General features: G+C 34.3%; 1 long non-coding RNA gene across 1 annotated transcript in view; it reads left to right on the plus strand.

Moving 5' to 3' along the window:
* Positions 1–123: 123 nt before the first annotated feature.
* The window catches only part of LOC119830029, a 67,590-nt gene continuing 43,726 nt past the window's right edge, over positions 124–23,987 (plus strand). Inside the window, exons 1-2 of the long non-coding RNA XR_005287830.1 lie at positions 124–295; positions 13,986–14,136. This is a non-coding gene — a long non-coding RNA (uncharacterized LOC119830029). The remainder of the gene's footprint in view (positions 296–13,985; positions 14,137–23,987) is intronic.

A 23,987-nucleotide genomic window follows, 5' to 3' on the forward strand; every position in this document is an offset into this window, starting at 1 on the left:
GGCGGCGGGCGGCCGCGCGCGCGCGCACCAGGTATACGGTTATGACAGGGAGGCGGGGCCGCGCCCGGCTCATAAATCAAACTTCGCCCATTCGCACGCGTTCCGAGCTCTCCCTCCTCCATATTCAATATTTAGGGCGGGGCATATTTCATAATCATAACGCCTCATATTCATAAGTGACATGTGGCCGCGGCCGCGGGCTCCAGACGCCGGTGGGCGGTGTTGACGCCCGCTAGATGGCGACCGACGTTCGCCCCGCGAAGCCTCCCACATTCGCTAATTGAAGCTACACTTTGTAAGTTATAATCCTTTGTTTGTGAATTAGTACATTTGTTTTCATTGGCAACATAGGTGCAATGTAGTATGTGATCCAGTACTAGCGTGTAATAAGTTTATCATGTTTTTGTTAGCGTTATTTTATGAGGGATTTGTTGATTTATTAGATGTTTTTAAATTATGTGAATAAAAAATGATAATTTTTTAGACATATTATTTTAGACGTGTATTTTATTCATAGGATTATTAATTAAGACAGTGTGCTGAAAAATTGATACAATTTAAATTTTATTTTAGTAGTTATTGAATAATAATATCAAATAATAATTTATATATAAATTATTTGTTAGACAGCTAATATATTAATTTACATTACAAATTTGAAATCTTTTCTCCAATACAAATATTTTGAGTAATAATAAGTAGCATTTACAATTTAAATGGTCAAAACTCAAAAACTTCGATGCAAATAAATTGCCTATGATTCATAATTAGTTCTTTTACTTTTTATTACGTACCTACATCAAAATCTATCCAATTAAAATAGTAGAAATGAAAAGCGAACATTTCACTAAGTCATCAGTCGGCCAACGACAGCTGTATCGAATACTACAATGACAACTAACTAGATACCGGCTAAATCGACATGGATTTTAATTTTTGAAACTGCGACTTATCAAAAAGCGGATGCCGGGAGCCATGTCAATCGCTTTGTGTTCTTTAAATTAAATAGATATACGTACGGTAGTCCCGGGGCGGGCCGAATCCAATATTAATGTGATAGAAGCAATTTAGCCGAATCTGCCAGTCATTGGGTCGAGGATCGAGAGCGACGTGCGACTCGCTACCGCTTTATAATTGGACCTATTAAAAACTTTTACCTTCCATTTAAACTTATAACATTACTTCACAAATGACATTCATAATTTGTTGTCAATATTGAACATGTTAGCATTTTACAGAGTTTAAAACTGTAAATTCGCTTTTTATGTAATGGGGGATTATAAATTATTTAGCGATTTTGGAACTAGATATAAGTAGGTACTAATTTAATGGCCGAATTATTGAGATGCGTTAGTTTTGATTTTTGTTAATTTTAAATTTAAAAAAAAACTTCTAAAAATATCAACATTAGGGATCTTATGTTCTTAACTAAAATGTGAACAAAAATCTTTCCTTACTGGGTGGGTACTGAGAGCAATCTCCACATGTGCATTTTGTAAGATGTATTTAAATGGTTTTAACTTGCTTTAAAAAAGAAGCGTCCAAATATAAATAAAATATTTACTTCAGAATCGTTTATTTTTAAACGAACTCTAAATTTTATTTACTTGATTACAAGGGCCTGCTTCTTTTTATTGATAAATTCTGTTGAGTTAGTAAGACGACATTGTGTATGCTATCTGATAAAATCAATTAAATAAAGTTTTAATTAACGATCAACATCAACTGACTTTTTATATCTGTCTGTTTGTATTGAATATTCATCGCTTCGGCTCGGGACTTTAATGTGGCGATGTGAATATACCTGTAGTTAGTGTACTTTTTAGTGCATTTATTGCCCGCTACAAATGTATGTGCCTATACGTTTATGTGAAACGTAGTATGTGGTGGTGCATGAAATTGAAATATATAGTGTTCTAGAAATATTTTAATAGCTGGCAACGTTTACATTTATTTGTAATAGTTTCCAAGGATGTAATTTATATTGTATTGCAATTCAGTTATAGTTGTGTAAGATTGTATTGGGAAATCAAAATTTTATAGATAACCAAATCAAATAATATTGTTACAAATTATTAATGTAGAACACCAAAATCAACATTCAATACAGAATTTTAGACTTTCTTCGTTTAATTATTCAAGTCTTGCTCAATGCAAGCTGTTAATTTGACTTACAGTTGTAATTAGTAAGAGCTGTTGTTGTTTTTAACCTCAGTTGACTAAATAATTCCTGTTTATGATGACACCTAATCCCCTATGAATTAATGCGAGTTCTGTGAACGGTAAAGGTGTTATTTCAGATCCATCAGTGCGGCTGTTAAACAGAAATAGCTCCAGTAACACAAGTCGCATTCAATTTAAATACACAAATTTTTGAAAACGTATGTTTATTTAAGCTAAAGCATGTGCCCTGTACAGTTCGGCGTTAGCGTACAACGCCATGTGATTAATTCTTACTCTATTTATGATGTTATTCGTCCCGAGATATAAATATGATAGACATTATTTGCTTTAAAATAATTCGAAAATCTTTATATTTTCTTAATCTGAATGATTATAAAGTATGGATGTACAAACCAGCTTAATTCAAATGTATGGAGCTTAGTGATTTAAATCCAAATTGGTTTATAGAAATTTTTTACATCTCATTTCGGTTTAAATTTCAAGAAGCGAAATAGATAATTAGAAATCGCAGATATATTATTTGGCAGTACAAATCATTGGTCAATTTAGTTTATATATTACCTGATGGTTATAAAATATAAACCTAAATTGTCCTTTGAATACAATAACAATATAAGCGTCCTTACATCAGGCGTATAAACGGTAGGTGAGCTGGTGGCATGAGTGGCGGCCGGGCGTTGCGGACGCGTTCATAAATTTGAATATGGAAGTGAGTTCTAATGGCGTCGCTGTTTATTTTTACTGCACCCCCAAAGCTGTACGACCGAATGCGACGCCGAATTTATTTCCATGCATTTTAATATCTCCCTCTGAAAAGCTATTGCGATTTTCACGCGGTTTTACGTTACACACCCACACAGCCATAAACTGTAGAGATGATACATTGCGCGATGAAGCCGTAATGTCGATTGGAGTGAGTATAATTACGTGGGCAAAAGGAACGCATATTGAAGCGGTAATAAGTGGGTAAGCGCTCGCGGCGTTCGCGTTTCATGTGATGTTATGAAGTGATTTTTGCGGTGGAATTCAGAGGCTGAAGATGTCAAAATTAAGTTATTACATTTGGACAGTGATTGACGCGCAGTTGTGAGCGGTGAGCGAAGCGTGCACGAAAGGCGCGATTCGAGTTGCGTCTCGTCCGCGGAGCTGCGTCGCTCGCTGCTCTAGTGGGCTTCCCTCCGCATTGACATAGCTTAACGCCTTGTTACTGTTTACTCGCCTCGACCTCTAAAGGGTTATTGTCACCGCTTTCGCGAATACGTTTTTTTTGTAGTATTATCCTTGTTATCACATGTTATTTGTGAGATGTTTCCGCTTTCACAAATGTTTTTATGTATTTAGAATGTTTAAAACGTTAAAATAATTCGGATTTAATACCTAGTAGGTATCAACTTTTTAGTAATCAGTAATAAAAAATACCGATTATAATGTTTTAGATTGTAAATCGGTAATTCTTAGATATTAATTAGACACCTCCTCAACCTTAATACTTACTTCAAAAATTATTTAAAGTAATATTTTGTATGCAATTATTTTTTTAAACTGAAGATATAGATATTCCATCAAAATATTTTGGAAATACATACAGATTCGTAGTTAGAGGTACCTAGTGCAGCATTTAACTTTGAAGTGAGTTTCTTATTGTTAATAGGTAGTGAGATGTTCATTGCTAATATGATTATAAAATGTACCTCCGTGTATATCTTCTCATATAATTAAATACAAATATGTTATATTACCTACAAATTGCTGTCTGTTTTAAATAACTTAAGTTAATTAATTATGGAACTAATCGCCAAGGATGACATTTTCGTATTTAAAATTTTCACAGATAATATACCAACTAAATCTAAAATGATAAAAGCAAATGGTCGCGGTATAATATCTCCCAGTTAACTTAGCTCATGAAATATAAAAGTGGCCAGGGGCACTCAACGGCCGGACGCTCATATTTTGTTATTTTGTTTATATCAAAAGTAATGGTTGTGCGGCGAATAATGCCCTGGACAATTTTATCCGTTTTTTTTCCTCTTCACTCTCTATTATTTTCACTTAGGGAGTTCTATGACTTCGCTTTGACAGGCTTGTTCATTTATGAAATTCTAGCTTTCCGCACAAGGCTTTACGGATTTCCAAGATAAAAATTATCCTATGACTTTCTCGTGTCAAAAAATCTTTATACAAATTTAATCCAAATCAGTTCAGTGATGGAATGGTAGATAGGCGCGTAGAATAGACAGACAGAGTTACTAACGCATTTGTAATGTTGATTGGTATTTATAGAAGTATTTTTATGGAACTGAGAAGAATTGTTATAAACAGAATGTTTTCACGGTCAGGTACATGTAATATGTTAAATAGGTAAAATAATGGAAACTACATTGAAACGACATAGGTATAGTTTTTACTATTGAAATGTTATTGTTGGTCTCAATATGGCGACACTTCTACTCCATAATTAAATTTAAAATAAAACAAATAAAGTTAACAATATACGACGGTAGTAATTTCCTTTTTTGTAACATGGCAGTATACACTACTACATTGACATCGTAGCATAAATTTAGCTACCATAGCGAACATATTTATGCTATCATAAACAAGAAATACTAGACATCTTCACTATAACGTTGGAAAACGCTAGAGCTCTTTGGATTCGAGCGACTTTGTGCGATAGTGACGGTATTTCGCTTTAAAGTGTTGGTAATAGAGGTGAAGTCGGTGTATCTCGGAGCGCAACAGCTCCAACGATGGCAGCAATCGGGCCGAGCAGAACCGTAGTGTTGTAATGGCAGCGTGCTGCGTGTCGCAATGAAGTGTAGCTTGTGTTGCTGGCTCAAGAGGTCAGTTCGGCGCGGCAGCGGGGCGCGCGACGGCCGCGGCGGCGACGGCGCTTTTCCGGGGAAGGCACTATCTCGGTGCGGCGGGCGAGCGGGCGTGGGGCGCACCACCCCCTCGTAAATAACGCGCGCTGGCGAGCCGGCGAAGCGCCCGTGCCAGATTCTCCAGCTAGAAACAGTTAAACGCTCATAATTTCGTGCTGGTTAAGCTTATCTCTGTCTCGTACACGAAATTTCCCTTTGCGACCCCTTCTCGCGTTTACGTGAACATATTTTATTTGTTGCAAAGTAACGTACTGTCGCGTCCAGGGCCAAAGTTATAATTGTTGTCCGACATACCTACAGTTGCAGCTTCTGCATAAAGTTACGCGACGTTGGCATTGTTTGAATAACTCCATCTGGTTAATGTTTCAAGTTTCAACCTGCCCATTGAAATGAATTTTAATAAGATTTCAGAAGCTCGCTAAAGTAGTCATTAATACGTAAATGAATAACCGAGACAAATTGTCATATAATGACTATGAAGCAAGTCCCACTGCTTGCCTATAAGTGAATGGAAAAGTGAAAATACTTATACCAACAATTGAAGATGTTTAGATAAGGCCAGGAAGTTACAAAGTTTTGTCACTTATACACGACGAACTTGTGTATAAGCCGTAGACGCAACTTTTCATGTAGATATACTGGAAAGGCATCGGAGTGGCATGCGATAGTGGCGGTGGGGGGTGGGGAGGGGTGTTAAGTCGGTATCATCCCGCCTTATCGCGGCGCGGTGGTTTCATAATAATTTTAATACACGAGACGGGTTCCGCATACTTTTAAGCGATTCTCGCCTTCCGAGGATTCGAGTTGTCACCCCTTCTTCAATCTCCGCTTTCCTTTCGGAAAATACCCTCGAGGCTTTAGATTTATTTTGACGTTTTATATAGTTCCTGTTCAGCGGGAAAGGGAACTGTGGCTTTGCAATTTACACATATTTTGCTTTTGATTCGATAAGGACAGCTGAGGGACTTATATTAATCGCGTGTTCCACATAAACGCAAGGCCCTTTTATTTTGTTTAGAAAAAAGTCAATCTACGCGTCGCGTTTATAGCAATCAAGCATTCCCTAATGAATAATACGAGATCGGGCAATCCGCTAAAATGGATATAATAAATGACAGCCGTAATAGAGGTACTTGAGTGGAACATTAATAGAGAGGCAGGTAGGGTATGAAGGAGGTGGGAGGGGGAGGCTAACGAGCGTTTTTATCCAGGGCGGGAGGATGATGGATGAAGCCACTTCCGACCGCGATGTCGGCCGTCCGTGTTTATCAACATTAATATCAATGTCCTGTTGGAAATATTAAATAGGGCAGTTTTTGCATTCTATTTTCTTGTCCAGTCCGTCTGCATAAAAATGGTTTGAGGAGTTCATATATACGCTATTCATTTTGCTATAAAACATGACAATTATAATGTGGTCGGGATAGATGTGCACTATTAATCAATTAAAACATTTTTTAATTTATTTATTTTAAGGAATTTGTACATTTTGTTATACTGTAGTTGATCAATGATATATAAACTTCAGGACGTTGTGTATTCTTTAAGAAAAACTCAAAAATTCTGCAAGTAGGTAAAACAATAACTAAAAGAACAAAAATTTCATGTAGTAGTTTAGCTACTACTCAGAATGTAGGTATGATAATAGCTATCACACAAAACAGTATTGCAGAGCTAATTATCCCAATAAAATAACACTAATGATGACCGACTATCGGCTCGCGTATCATTACTGCGTCTGGGGTCGATCCCTACTTGCTATTAGATATATGTATCGACATTAGATTTTTCAATCAATATAGAATCACTCAAAGTATGGAGCAATATTGCATAAAATATATTATGTTTTGCTTTACTTTATTTTAATTGAGTATAAAATACGGAGTATTTAAGTACATTCCATGCAAATAGCAACTAAGAAGGATGAATTTTTACTTTTCAGAGACTAAATCGAAATAGATAATAAACAGTGTAATCTGGCTGGTAAGCAAACGTAGGCATAAAAGTTGATTTAATTTTTAAAATTTAAAGCGTACGCATAAAATTTTATGAACTCAATTTTAATCGGAGCAAATATTTTTGTAATCCGGGAATGAAGTAGAAAAACTTAATCACGTGTCCATACACGAGCTTCTCTCTTTCTACAAATAGCTATCCTTACTAGAAACATTCTCAGTCAGGTTAGAGCGATATAAATTTATATACCGAGAATAGTCATATTAATAACATTACCGTCTAAGCCGATTCATATTACAATATATATTATAGCCTTACAAGTGCCTCGTTCCACTGCGGTGTATACTATTTATGGTAAGCCATCGCTAATATTATAAAATATATTCAATTACTTTTTAAATCGAAGTAAGCAGCGGTGAAATATACAATGAAAATATTCAAATCACCTCATGCAAATAAGTACACGCTCACGACTAAAAGGAGTAAGTACTACATTTCAGTCGATGCGTGGAGTACCAGCGCCATAACTAATTACGGTATAAATCAAACTCCTAATCGGCAATACGATCTGTAATATATTCACTTAGAGGCGACTATTGCTTGCAATCTTGACGTAAGTTATAACAAACTTCGTTGGCGTCCGTCGCTAAATACTAACTGCTTAATTGAATTTATATCCACGTTCTCAAATGAATATGAGTGGAACGCTCTCTGTTTTATATTAATGATGGTGTATTAAGTATTCATTGTGCCTCCGTCGAACGGTGAGAACCTCGTAACATAAATTTTGCGTATTATTTACGTTGACAAGCGTTGCGTTATGAAATTATAATAATGTGATTGATATGCTGAGAGGCACTCGTTCGCGACTCAAAGACGTGGTCATCGCAGTCCGCACGTTGACTTTCCTTGTAAACACGGTGCGTAAAGTGTACGCACTGTCACGGTTCCCATGGACTAAGTGGCACATTGTAACTTTGAAGGACCTAGAAACACGCTCATAATATAACTTGCATTCCATGAATTATTGCCGTAGATCGTATCTCTTTTTTCATCGTTCAACATACAAAATACAAATCTGATGTTCCAATAACCATACATAATTAATACGAAATTAGCATTGCATTTTGCAGGCTGGTAATCAATGTATTTAATATTAAAAACACATTATTAATCGAGATCCAGTAATGATAATAATTAATAAATAGAAACGTATGCAGATTTTTTTTTTATATAGAAGTGCATGATTAGAAAAATGAAGGAAAGTTAAAGTCATCAGATGTACTAGTTTTGAACAGATTTGCGCGAGTCGAAATAAAGCGAGCCAATCAATATTAACACGCCGCAAACAGCGTAAATTGTTGCCTAATGCCATACACGCACACAGCCGATACGTCCGTGAAATGAGACACGATAGATAGCCAGGGTGTTCTTGTTTAGGAATATCATTCATTTATTTAACAAAGCGTATGATCGCAGTCGTATTTGGAACTTATTAAGATATACATATAAATGAAAGTGTAGAAGTTCGAATTTAAGAATGCTATTTCAGTAGTAGGTATTGTTATTTGTATATGTGTTCATTTAAATATAACTTCAGCCAACTCTGTAAGAAAAACATTTTTTTTTTATCTTGATTAGAAAAGTATGTAACACACTGTATGTGTCACGTTATTACATTTACACAAGAAGCTCACATAGACGAGTGAATCGTTTCTATGTGGACTCACGCACACTAGCTCCAGCGCCCGGCCTGTAATAACTCGGAACCACAATAAATCAATGTGATTAATGTCATTAAGCACTGTGTGCCGGCCTCTCTATATTCCGTCAATATGCACTGTTTTACGACATGCCGCGCCACGATAATTAGTTAGCTTTGTTAGGACCATCCATGAATGCTATTACATAAAAATTAGATCGATCAACTAATTATTTCAACTTGCTACGTCATATTTTGTTGGGTAATTATCGAATTACTTTCTTTCAATCGTCTACATTGAACGCACAAGATTTAAAAATAATATATATTACACTTACAAATTAGAATTTTCAAAATCGGAGCACAAAATTTAAATATAAGAATAATTAAATACCGTAAATGTGACACCTCGGAAGATCAAAGACACAACAGAGCATTCATAAACACTACACCCACGCAAAAATGATCTCTGTTATATCTCAAACTAATTTCTGAATTCGCAGCCGGTACGTTAAGATTGACAGCGTTGACCAGTTATTGGTCAGAATCGAGAGTCGCATGTTTATCATACGTCTCTTTGATTGATGGCTCGTAATTACAATGATTAGAACTCGCAAATCATGAGAACATCGGGGACAGGCTGACTCAGTTGACGTTCTTATCATCGCTTTTGATCTGGATTGTTGGATCGCGGTTGTGCACTGGAACAACCGGCCAGTTTCATACTTTATTTCATCTCTCGTTCACAGTGAATGCTTCATGCACGAGGCGTAGTTACAACGTTACGAATGTATTGAGTATCGATTCCGTGGCCCATTTAGATCGCTGATACGTACCAGCTTGACGGACAGGAGCGGCGCGTCAACTATGTTCACGTTAAAGGAATGTTTAGGCCTATTGCATTTATATGCAATAACATATTGTGTAAAGTTTAAAGAGTGACCTTCTATGCTAATCAAAGCTTCTTTTAGTCATTAGCAACGTAATATGTTTGCGTTATGGTATACGTTATATCATTTATAACGTAATATATGAATTTGTTTTTAAACTATAAGTAGGCATTCTAGAAAAGTTTATACGTACGCTTTTGTCAATCATTGTCTTTATAGAATGACTCTTAATTAAAAATGAAATCATTTATAAACGGATTCCACATATGAATTAGTATAGATCACTTCTAATTCTCGCGTCCTAAGGGAGCCGTCTGCTGGCCATTGTGGTGGTCGCATGGATGCCGATGACCATTTCGGTTGCACGCCTGCGCTACGAGGTTCGCAATCAAATAAATATTTCGGCACAATTAAGAAAACCCCAGAGTGTAGCACTCGTGACATCGAGGAAACGATAAACTATGGAGTATCCTTTGATTAGATTTTACCTGCAATATAACTTATATTTATAATGCATAATTTGTAGTTGAACGGTTACGATAAGTTGTAATGCATCATCGCATACTGCAGTCATTTTTTCATTAGCTTGCAATTATTATAAACGGACAAACATATTTAAAAAATACTAGACATTTAAGCTGGAGATATTTTAAGCTGTGTTTTCTATCGATGAACATAATTAAATTTTGTAAACAGATAATTTAATATACCTTTACAATGCGAATATAAAGCGGCCGTTCATAAAGTGTTGTGTTAATTATAATAAAATTATTCATATGTTATTAATATACACGCTATACCTGCAATTTAAATTTATACTATTTTTAAATCACCCAATTGTTCATAAATTCCTTGGAAAACAGTAGAAAAATGAGTGGGGCGCCAACAGTCGTCTCTACGTATGGCTGTGTGCTTGCATTTCGCTCTGCCCACATCCGCTGAAGTATTTTGTTTATTGCTAATGCGATTTTATTTTTTATTGTTTTTTATTTATCTTTATTCAGCGATTGCGGTTTATTGTATTAAAATAAATAAGAATTCTTGACTTTTTAATTTTATTCTTGAGAGAGTACAAGACAACGCCGCGAGGAGAGAAAGAAATAAATTTTAATAAGCGTTTCTTTTTTAAGGCGTGATTCTTCAGTTAAAAGCGATTTATTTTTTATATAAGCTTGAAGATAACCCGTATTCATTAGAGATCGGCTGGAAAGGTACAAAATAAAAACAAAACGTGGGCAAGTTGGTATTGTCGCTGAGTTATTGTCGTTAATCAACCCCACTCCCTACGCGGTGATTGGTTCTACGTTCTCTCAATACCCATTGTTGTCTAATTAGCATTTTGTTTAATTATAACGGCCATTTTTATTAAGCATTCTATAATATAAAGGCGCAATACTTTAATAATTGTACCATTGTAGTCACTTTTTCCTTATATTTGCAGTAAAAACATTTACGGGAATGATATAGAAATATGTGTCATAAGCGAGTTACCATCTATTTATGTTACTATGTGAGTCGTGCGTATTCAATTCATTTGAATTCAATGAGCGATCACAGGTAGGTTATTACTTGGGACGCTTACAAACGTGTATCTATGTTGTAGCATCAATTTCCCATATTTGGTGAGTAATAAACTTATTTATATCACATGTGTCGCTTCGGTTAACCACATTTGCAATGTTGACTGTTATTTATCTAATATCACTCACTATTGAAGATCTCTTGTGAAAATCGAAACCAAACAACCAACTAATCATGTCGAAGATAGCGGAAGTACATAAATTATGTTTATCGATCGATCATCACTGGACTATAGTGATGTAGACACGAGATTTACTGCCTTCACTGTCAGCGCCGTAAACTAGATCTCCATAAAAAGGAACATTTCCTATTTAAAATTTATATCAAAGACAATGGTTGACAAAAACTCGGCGCCCGCTCGCGATGCCAACGGGCCGAGCTCCACGGCGCCAACTGCCAAATCTCTATCGGCCTCGCGTAAATTACGCCTTTTTACCTGAATTCCTGTTTTGACATATTTAAGGCATTAGTAATAATTATGAGTGCTGCGCTCACTGGGCAAGTGTGCGTCAGTAAGTTTTGACACTATCTTAATGACGAGCTTCGAGTGACAATAAATATTGAAACGTTATCAGTACTTATTCAAGCTCATGTCACATGAGCTAGTATTCTAAAATGGACCTACGGAGTTGGTGCTTCTGCAAGACTTTATCTTAGAAACGGTCTAAATGAATTCATTACGAAATAAATTCAAGAAAAATATTCGCTGAGATGTTACAGTTAGTTGATTGAACGTAGGTGATTGGGAATATTGGGGTGAATGCGAAGGTCAAAAGGGGTCGCGCACATCTGCTGCAGTTGTCCTCCTACGCAGCGCAGTTATATTAACAAGTTGAATAGTTTTAATTGTAACGCGATATACACCTATTTGTCATTGTCAATTCAAAAGTTTATTTTCAATTTCTTCTAATTGCACTATTTATATTTCATTTATATTTCAAGGCTTTCCTTATTTCCTTACTCTTTTACAATCTATAATTACCCTACATGTTGGAAATTTATGACACAGATGATATTACGACTGATGTGATCGATGAAATAAAAATGCATTCAGCGCGAGGCATAATTAATATTCCGCGCATTGAACATTGCGGTAGCTGCGAAAAAACGAATAAAAAAGTATAACAAAATATCCGCTATCCGAAAAACCGATCATGTGTTTCGGGTGGTATGAATAAATCAGATATAGCGACGCGACTGGCGTAGGCGCCTGGGGAGCGAGCGGAAAAACTCTCCCAGCCGAGGTATAAAACCTTTTCAAAGAGTCAACTGAAAGAGTCACGCGTAAATATTATGGGTTTACGATGTCTCATTCAGTCATTAGAGCACCTTTTGTTTATAACCGTTCGTAGAGTTGACACGGCCAGATAACATCGCTCCGAGATACTCGCCTCATTATTTATGTGAATTTTTCAAAATTGATACTATTGGGTTGAAACAAAACTAGCATAATTTATTGCGAGTGCAGTGAACAGGGATATGTAATAAAGATAACTGGTCTTCCTTTCAAAAGAAATACTTTTAGCTAGTAATACGTGTCAGACACATAGATCATTTATAATAGGACAGATTTTTATTTCTTATTAGGTTAGTTTTAAGATCAACATAACACATAACTTAGGTTTTGCCTTCAGGATTATTCATAAGACAAAGTTATATGTTTCTACTCTCATATGAGATATAAAGCTTATTCGAATTTGATTTATTTTGTATTCTGAGACCTAGTAACAATCGCACATGATATCATACTAATATTATCAATGCGAAAGTTTGTTTCTTTGGATGTTTGTCCTTTAATCACGCTGAAACTACTGAACGGATTTTGATGCAATTTGGTAAACAGACAGGGTATGAGCTGATAGGATACTTTTTATCCCGATTAAATATATAATAGACAGGTATTCTATTTTTTGTACATGCCCATATATTATAATAGGTTTTGTCATAGGGTTTTTTTTTTACATTTGGAGTTTGAAAAATTGAATTACAAAACTAAACATCCGAAAGCCATTGACAATCATCGGAAATAAAATTTATACCCCTTAATAGGCTTTACACAAGGGTGGATGAAATACGGTTAATGATAAATCCACAAATGAGATTTGCTGGACGTCTGGCCACTCAAATGCCATTGTTATTGGACACTCACCTTATATTTAAGCAGCTATGTTATGTGTAGGGATGTTCACTTCTCTCACTTATCTTTATTTGCATTGCTGTAAAATGTATCTTTTGAAATGCTGACTACAGAAGGTAGAAATAATCAAGTTCATTTAAGTTTTTGCATGTCTGAATCTGATAAAGAAAACACGAGATTCTTCAATAATTTTGCAAATTTTGTTATATTTTGCAATAATCTAGGGAGTTTGTACTTATTGATATATTTAGAAAGAATCTAGTATTTCAATCCTTTTCTGTCATATATTTGAATAGCACTTAAAGACTCCAACCTGAAACTTGATGGATAGGTCAATGTTGAGAGAACTCTAATAACGACTCCTCGTCTTTGACTTATTACGAATAGATCATCTATATATAGGTAATATCTTCACAAATATTATAAAGAGGAGACTTTTATTATATTGTATTTTTGTATATTTGTAACGTATGCAAGCAAAAACAACTGGACCGATTTCATATGCTATATGTACCACGGGGGAGGCCGGGGCGAAGAGCTAGTTTCTTATTTTGCACGCTTTCTTTCATCTCGTCGAATAACATTTTTGACGTAAAACAACAATTAGATCATCCTGTAAATCATAGATAGTGTAGGTGGTGATGTTACAGATGGACGCGGGTCAGCAGCTGCGCGGTAATTAAGAGGTGGCTGGAAGTGGCATGCGCCGGCGCACAATGCGGTTCAATTGAATGAGAATAATCTTTGCACCCACGCTTCCTTTGTGCGTGGGTGGACCGCTGACCATTCGGTGAACGAGCGGTAAGTAACTCTGTTTTGTATCTCGTATGGTAGAGTGTTTGAGCGAATTTTTGAGTATTCATTTGCTTAGTATTTTTCATTAAAGCAATCTTTTAAATATATAATGTTTTAAAGCATATAATCCTACAATACTTTATATATCCATATGTTGCTTACATAATTTCTATCAGTCAAAAAGTACCGCGACTAGAATCGGATAAGAAGTACTGGAATAGGATTTAAAAATAAAAACGTAAATGTTTTTCAAAGTAAAAATTGTTATGAAACAACTCGTTTCCAAAAACATAACGGAAAAAATTTTAAAAGTTAATACTTCGAAAGTAGAGCATCATTCCAATACAATGCTACACAACAATGTACACAGCAAATTATTATTGTAAAATTGCCTTAATGATAAATTGGTGGCCGTTTCTAATGGCAGTGGGGTAAGCATTCGGGATGACCCGCACTAGTCATAACGTCCTTCAAACACAATGACACTCTCTCTATGATTTATGTCTTAATAGAACATTCCGTTATAGGTTTTTATGACATTTCTCTTTGTCATAATTTAGGTAATAAAGATTTTATGTCAGGAAATCATTTTTGCAGATATATTTTGTCTGGTAAGCATAATACTGTTGTATAATTAAGAATTTAATTCAATGATATCATATTTTGAGTTGTGTTTAGGTTTGAAACGTTATGGATCTAATCCATATGACGTTTGAAACTTGAATAAAGATGATAAAAATATGTATTAGACTTATAAAACTTAGAGTTATTAATTTATAGAAGTTATTAATTGAAACTTACGTGCTGTAGTGTTATTATAATCACTTATACTTGTACGACTTCTATACTTATATTATAAGGATGAAACATTTGTGTTTTCGCACAAAAACTGCAGGACTGATTTCAAGAATTATTTAACCAATGAAATATATTTTATATGTTCTTTTTTTTCTGCTACTTTAAGGGTTGCCTGGTAGAGATCGCTACCTAGCGATAAGATCGACTTTTGCTTACTTTTAATGTTATGTTCTGTTTTTTTTTATAAGCAATAAAGAATATCATTTCATTTAATTACTGTATCTTCACTGACATATTCTATAACATGGGCGAAGCCGCAGCGAGTCTTTAATAATAACGTTATATTTATTGATTTGAATTTTATTGAATCGACACTGTGAGGTTATAAAGTATATTTTTTATTCACAATGTCAGTAGGTAAAGAATGAACTCGTTCAATGTAACGTATGTATTTATTTACGGTATAAAAGTAAGACGTATACTCAAAGTAAAAACAATAGCAGGTAGGCACAACGGCGGTGCATTATGTCATGGATGATGGAACGTCGCAGCCATTGTCAATACGAGTTGTAAAGAAAACTAATAGAGATTTCCTTCCTACAACGTTACGACTGTTTTACCGTTTTATGCGACATCACCGGTGCGCAACCTTTGGTTTGATGTTTTTTTTGTACCCAATTAACTATACATCATTTATCAAAATTGTTTTATTATAATATTGTTTATATTTCGAATATTGTTTCAAAAAGATTTTGTAAAAACGTAAAACGAGGACAGAGTGATTCATATGCAACATTAAGCTATTAGTATGAGCATAATTTCACTCTTCCGTAATATAAATCGGGACCATATGCATTACAGTAATTTTTGCGTTCTCGTGAAATATTCTTCCCGTGTTATACGAGCTCATTTAATTAACAGTGCCATTAATTTAGATAAAAAGATACCCACAATCATTAAAACGCTAATGAACACACGTAAATCTTAAATTCGATTGCATTTGTAACCTAAAAATGTAAGTTGAACAAAATGTGTTGAACGCCTGAAACCGCCGTAGGCGTATGGGGTTGTCGTCGAACTATTGATATCAATACGAGGGAGGACTTTAATATTACAGTTATTTATTGTAAATCGCTTTCTTTCCCCATTGTGATAAAATAATGCTGGTCGTGAACGACTACTATCCGTCTTACCTGTTGAGATTGAAATCATATCGAATATTATGTTGCGGAGACTGTGAGGTTTTAAAAGTTATGGACAGTGGAATATAGGTTTTTGTTACGAATTATAAGATTAAGTTCTGGATATATCTAAATACATCAATTAATAGTCTCTGTTTAACCATGCGAAGACATGAATTTTATTTATACAAACAAGATGCGTCCTTTTATTTACGATAATAAAATGAAACGCGTATATTGTGCTAATAAATTTTCATATTCAAATATTGTAGCGACGTTATAGAGACAGTGAACAGACGTTGAAAGCGATAATACAAACGCTAGGGGACGTTGTTTGTCCGCTGTGGTATGAATAAAGATATTCCCGTTATTTGTAGTACAGATGTCATGTAATTTCATTGTGTTGCAAAATATTTAGTGTAAACAAACGGGGAGATTCCGCGGGGACTTGATAAAATCTCCCAGTTCCGATGCATTCTTCGTATCCACCGTCTAATAATGATTTTCCTGAGTAATGATGGAATTATTCCCAATATTGTGGCAATATAAAAGAGATTAGTCGCTTTCAACACGAAATAATATTTACGCAATAAAAATAGGGGAGTGTGTCATCTTAACATTACTTAATAATTCATATTATTTGCTTGAGGAAGCATTTTATGTTTTGCATTCAAAATCAAAATGAGGCAATATTAAATAAAATAATTTTTAATTTACAAGTTCAACTAATACTACTTCAATATCATCGTTTATTAAGAATAAGAATTTTATTTTAAAGTTCAGGGTAGATTGTTTAAATTTTCAATTAATTAAAATTGCACATGTAAAATAAAATTTGTCGCCTTTGTATTTGGAATTTATGTATGTTGGATAATGCGAAAGATCGTTATCTACTCGATAAAATGTTATTCATGCGCTCATTTTTATAAAACAGTTATTTACAAAATGAAATCTCCAAGTTGTCCTTTAAAAAATCATTGAACGTCGGCACATTGCACGCACTTCGTAATAAAATCATGTCAGTCATAGGGAATCGCGACAAACCCGATGAACATGAGCCCTCCATTAAATGATAATCCCTCCAATTTATCGACAGAGCAAAAAATATACGGCATTGTGTCGTGAGTTGTCGAACATGAAAATTATTTTATATAAACACATTGAATATTCTCGGGTCGCGACCTCCCCGCCGCCGCTGGCAGATTATTCCCGATCTTCCCTTGTTGTCATCCCTTGACATATTTTTTAAAATGGGGCGACCGGTAATGGAATAATAATTTACTGGAATTTACTTTTCGGTCATCGTTGAATCGAAACCTAAAGGGGTGTGAACATATCGCTCGTTGTTAGACGTTTCTCATTGTCCTGAAATCGACCAATACTGTGTAATCAACGGCTGAATGGAATCAAATGGAGTTCCTGAGTTATTTGTCGCATGTTTGACAGCAATAACAGGGTTCACCACGCATTAGAGTCACCATATGTCGGTCATATCAAATTTATTTCTATTATTTTATTGGATTGCCCGCCGATGATTGCCTTCATTAGCTTTATTGATTGTCACAGAGAATTCAAATTTATGGTTACCGATAGCTAGATGACCATAACGAAGTGTATAAAGTAATAAAAGTAATAAATTGGACGCACGCTATCGTTCAATTTTACATTTACTATTCTGCTTATGTAAATATAATACGAACTTATTGAAAATGATATGATATATTAATAAAATTGTAAAAAGTACTTTCCGTTCGAAATGCGGTGATTAGTGATGTATGTAACTGTATTAAAAGCAGCGGGACAATAGCAGTATCAGCGGAATGGACTTAGAATCATCCATTTAAATAGCGATTTTAAATAAATACTGCGCAGATAATAGGAACAATGTAATATTTTGTCAACTGCCGACTCCGGCCCGCGGAGAGTGCACAATTGCGTGAAGCGGAAAATCCTCGGGACATTCGAGGACATTTTTTGTGGGTTAATATCCGCACGACATTGTCAACCGGCTATTTAATACATCATGTAACACAATACTTTAAATACGACTAGATTTGTGCAAAATTTGAAATTATTACGCTCTGTGAATCTCTATTAATCTACGAGATTAACGTGTCCCTTTGGTGACATCTCATTTTCAGCTGATCTTTGGTATTTCTAGTTTTTTCTAAAGTACCTGGAGTAGTTTAATTTATTGACAGATACCTTGCGTAATATGATTGTTTTAATAAATATTGTACAATATACCACATACATGTTTGATAATCTATAACCAAATAGGTTGGTACTAGTAAGTAGGAGTGCATTTGAGATAGTCTAAATTATAATTTAAAATAATAGTATAAATAGAATAAATCATAGCTATTTTTAAATTAATATAATTTTACATTCAAATTTAAGTTTACATCCCTACCTTTAAAATATTGGTATCATAAAATTTAAATAAAAATCAAAGGCAACTTAATAGGTGCACCATTCACTGATTTAATTTTACAAAACTCATAAAAAGTTCAACCCTCTCGCATTTGCCTCATCAAACTCAATGGCTTTTCTGAACTCCGACGCCAGTAATTCACTATTGAGCCGCAATAAAACAAGATATGACAAAAATATCGGGTTTCATAAAGCTTTGGTTTCGTGACATATAATATTATATTTAAGCCATATTACTATTATGCTTTTTGTTTGTCACCGGGCTCGGAGCCTTATGTCGTCATATGCCTCGATTCACATTAGGTGATTTTTTAAAGAAGACACCTACATTTTTTTGAGGTTGAAAATATTATACGGGAGTTTTCAATGATGGGAACATTTTGGAATTAATATTGACTTACTATCAAATTTAATGAAGTGAACAATTAATGATACTATATACGTATATATACTAAAAAACACGTTACTTTTATCTCCTTTAACATAATTCTGTATACACCTTTTTTTATTAAAGAGTAAATTTAATCTTATATCTTCAAATAAATTATTATCAAAATCAAAACCGCGGTGTGTAAATAGATTCATGTTTTTAATTGGATCTGAGAAAATATTGTTGAAGAGAGCTTTGCTTCAATGGAAAGGAAATAATTCAACAATTAAGTATAATAATTAGTGCCCTTGACAATGGCGACAACTTTTTATGGATGAATAAAGTATGAATGTATGAAAGAAATCGCTTACATAGGGGTTTTATATAATATAGCTTTATTATTCATAATTATTCCGCTTATATGGAATATAATTTATGCTGTTGACCATATTTGTAAATAACGTGCAATCTAACGACTCATATTTCCCTTGATCTTATCAATAAATGCTTAGTGTGGTTTCATTAAAATACATTAATTTATTTAAAGCCACAGTAACAATTTAAGTTACGTCAACACAATTAAATAATTCGCGTTCGATTAAATGTTGCTGATAAATTTTCATTACTTCTTTAATTTCGTGAAAAGGAAAATGTGTCGTTAAATTAAATTTAAATTTACTACTTTTTTATATACACTTTTGTAAAGAACATATCCGGTAATGAACAATTTTCAGGTTTCACAAAAGTTTTACGATACGATATTTTATATGGGAGTTGTTATTGCGTATAAAGTGTTATACAAGTATGGTTTGATAGTCTATACTAATGTTATAGTACAGTGGTGGTTCAGTGGTTAGGGACTCGGAATTAAATGTGAAAGGTTAGAGATCGAATAAGAAGGAGTGTGCAAGAAATAAACAGATTTTTCAATTCAAACCTTATTCACATCACTCCTTCTCGAAATTCTCTGCTCGAAGGAAAACAACGTGTGGAAATCTGCATGCCGAAGAATGAATCGACATGTGACATCTACCAACCCGCACTTGGCCAGCGTGGTGGATTATGGCTTGAACCCTAATAGAAGGCCTGTTTTGCCGCTGAGTAATCATATTTAGGCTGATGATGGTCGTTGTGGGGGAAATCTCTAGATTTTTTTAACTAATTTCAAAAAATTTTGCACCATTGAATCTGTACGTCATCGTTCAGTGATATAGGGTTATTACGGGAAAAGCTGGGGTGAAAATAAGGATTATTAAGAGATAGTAACATACATATTGCACATATAAATTATGAAGTTTTATAAAGCAACTTTTCTGTGAGCGTGAGACACACCTAGGCCCTTGTGTTGCATGAGACATATGCATTTCTTACCTGTTTTCTCTTTTTATTTGAGAGCATGTAGGTGATAAGCCGCCTGTGTTCCACCAACTTTTTTATGTCTATACCAGAGATCGCACCTAAAACCTATTCGTTATCCGAAGCATGACGCTGTTTATTCATGCCAATATATGCTTAATTCACACTCATATAAGAATCAATACTTCGAAACGGGTTATATAAATTACATATTTAAAGGCAGATAAATTTCAGTATCATTAATAAATAATAAATTGCTATGAAACTCTGTCAATGCAATTTATCAGCAATCGTTAGTTAATTATCGGGATCGAAATGAAAAGGGCAATCTATTGGAGGGCAATTAAATTCTCGCATGCCTCAGTCACTTATGTCAAAGCGGAGATATTGCAGTGGCTTGTTAGTTAGCTTCTTACAACTTGTTATAACGTTGTTGTAAACACGCGTGACGGGCTGGTATCACGTCATCGCGCACGCGAGCCTCCCGCCCAATGAATGCATCCTACCTATAATAATAAATCTGCCATCTGACTCTCACTCACCAACATAATTTTACAACTTAAATGCCGTGGCTTGTCCATACAAGCGGTGATATCTTCATTCACATTGTGCACCGTAGTGATTAAATCACCAGCCCCGCAATCCATCTCTGATTATAGGTTATGAATAATTAACTGTACACAAGATGGCATGATAATGAATCGTTATTACTGTATATTTTTTATAATGTAATTTATGTGTGTGGGCCGGCTCAATATTATATACCCCTACACGAAGAACTGCAATTATTTTAAAATCTGTAGAATATGTACAAAGCCGTAGATCTCTCCGTCTTTCTTTTGCAAAGATACAGCATTTAAAATAAACTTGAAACTCTTTATACGTGTATTTGCGAAAAGAATCTCTTATAATTTTTATTCTAAAAACAATCATAGTTCTAGATGTGAGATTGTGGCTTTTCAATGCAACGCGTTACACTCGTAGCAATAATTTATTAATTAAGGGTAAATTTATATAAATATGAGGACCAATAGCTAATACATATTGGTAACAAATGTGATCGGTCCATACGAACTCAATGTAGGTGAAGTTGCGTGCAGAGGCTGCGTGCGGCGGGCACATTCGCCTTCGCGCCTCACATCGCCACCCTAATTAATATAAGATCTCAATTAAATTGCGACACATAACGAGGAACGGAATTTTTATTTAAATAACTACACTGTACCGGCATCTTTAACATAATACACGTTTACATAGAACAGGTGCAATTTAGAAAACGCAACATGCCTAGTCTTTTTATTATAACGAAACGCGTATAATTAACAATGCCAAAAATGGTATAAAAAATCCGCCTCAAATATGTTGTTTATAGAAAACGCTAATATAAAAATATAAATAATGGATTTTGTAAATTTCTTACGGTTGTGCAAATTATGAGAGAGATCCTTATCAAATTGTTGTCGATACACATACATTTCCTACTACCGGGTGGGCTATAAATTATTCCAGTTTAGTAAAGGCCTTGCAACGTGAGATAAAGATTATCAATATTAAAATAGTATCTTGTGTAAAAGGACTGCGTTTATTGATTTTCTCTCAAATCATTTTGTCATTTCAATCATTCCCAGTTTTATTAACATCTATAGAAAGGTTTCTGAAACTCATCTATATACGCATATTACAGAGTCTTAGTCATTATTTCAGTACGTAATAAACCTATACGTTTGTTCATTCGATGAAAATATCCTAACTTCACTATACTTCTATATTTTTTTGGTATATATATAGTTTTGGAATATAAAGTTAAATAGATAATCTATTAAGTTTAATAGATTATCTAGATAATCAGTAGCATGTTTATTATATGTTTACAAAATAGTGACGTGAATTAATTACGATGAAAGATTCATACTAGTAATTATTCCGCATAAATAATTTACATTGATTTATAGTGAGCTTTACTACATCCCTTTAAACTGGCCGACAGGATACAAAGCACTTAGTCACCAGACTCCGAAATTCTTTAGATTATGATACTTCATTCGATATAAAAACGAACATAACACATTAATTTCCAACGCCGCTTAATTGACATTCGTTTATTATGACTAAACAAATAAAGTATCTGAAGTCGGAGTTATAAATGGCCACTTTTTCCTTTAATGGTATCCAAAGTTACTATATTCGGGATATAAGGTCTTGACCAAGTTTTGAATCGTAATATTTTGGGTTCAGATTACCGTGCTGATAAAACTTCATCTCACCTTTTACCAGCGCCGAACTATAGTAAGTATTATTATTATTCGACTCGAGGTTGATTCAATGATTTGGATCAATTATATATTTTACATTTTACGTTTAATTATTTAATTGTAAGTATAAAGATAAAATTAATATAATTCCTTTTTTATTTGTGAACTTAAATAAAACTATAAAATTTTATTAATATCATTCCAAATCAAGTATCTCGCTAAGAGACAAGAAAAAAATGATATGTTTATATATAAAGTTTATCTTTAACATCAGCATTTAATACTGGAAGACATTACATATAATTATCCATACGTTGTAAAATTTAGATTATTATTGTTTAATATTAGTGTGAGATATTAATTGATTTAATTAAGCATCTAGTTCGACCCTGTGCTGGCAATGGTAAGGCCACACGCGGTCATAGCGGGCCCGCGGCTGGGGGAGGGAAGGTTCATTCATGTTGTTAGACCGACCCGCTCATAACTTAACTTTTAATTTATTCCTTCATAGCTATCCTCGACGCCTATAGTATACCTAATTATATGCATAATTTAAAAAATACATAATACGCAGCATAGAGAGAGTTAATTGGATGAAGCTTGTTCTGGTATTGTGTGCACATTTAGTTTAAGTATTTTTTATTGATATTTCATTACATTCTATAATATTAAATAATATGTTAATTATTCTTCAATGAAATACCACTTGCAGCATGAATTAAACAAATTGAAATATGAAAAAGACAGAAATAGTTAAACCTCAAGTCATTCACATTATCTTATTATCTTTAATCAAAAGATCTAAAAACCTGCTCGCTGACTGGTTGTGGTTTTCATTCATATGTTAGACAATAAAGGGGTCCCAAGCTCTAAACTATAATGTGACAATGAAACGCCTACGATTCAGTTTAAAATAATATCGGGTTTCATTCCAATCATCAATCGGGATGGTGTGTGAAAGCCCGATGGTGGATAAATGTTTTTTCCTCTATATTTATGTTTGTCTTTAATTTTTACTCCTTAGCCGCTGTCCATTTAATATTGGACACGGGTCGCGTTAACGATCACTTTATAAAATTTTATTTCAACGCAACTCGCGCTTCTCTTTTTCTGTTCGACACGTCGTTGGTTTTACTTTTTATTAATCGTTGCTTTTTGGACAAAATATTATACCAGTGTTCAACGATAATACGTATCATTGATGAATATGTTTCATTTAAGACAACGATGCATGCGTACGTATTTATTAAGGGAAACACGATTAATTGATAAGAAAGCATCGCTCAATATTATCTATTGTTTTTTTTCTATATCAATAAATGTAACGAACAGTTAAGGTTGACCTCTAATCGAGAAAACAATGCAAAGTTGCGTTGCAAAATAAAGCGGCGACGAAGGTCGAAAAGATTTGCGCGGTATCTCTGGGGAGCGAGCATTCATGTAGGCAGAGATAGGCGAGTGGCCACC

This window comes from Zerene cesonia, chromosome 1, assembly GCF_012273895.1.
Source record: "Zerene cesonia ecotype Mississippi chromosome 1, Zerene_cesonia_1.1, whole genome shotgun sequence".
In the NCBI taxonomy this organism is placed as follows: domain Eukaryota; kingdom Metazoa; phylum Arthropoda; class Insecta; order Lepidoptera; family Pieridae; genus Zerene; species Zerene cesonia.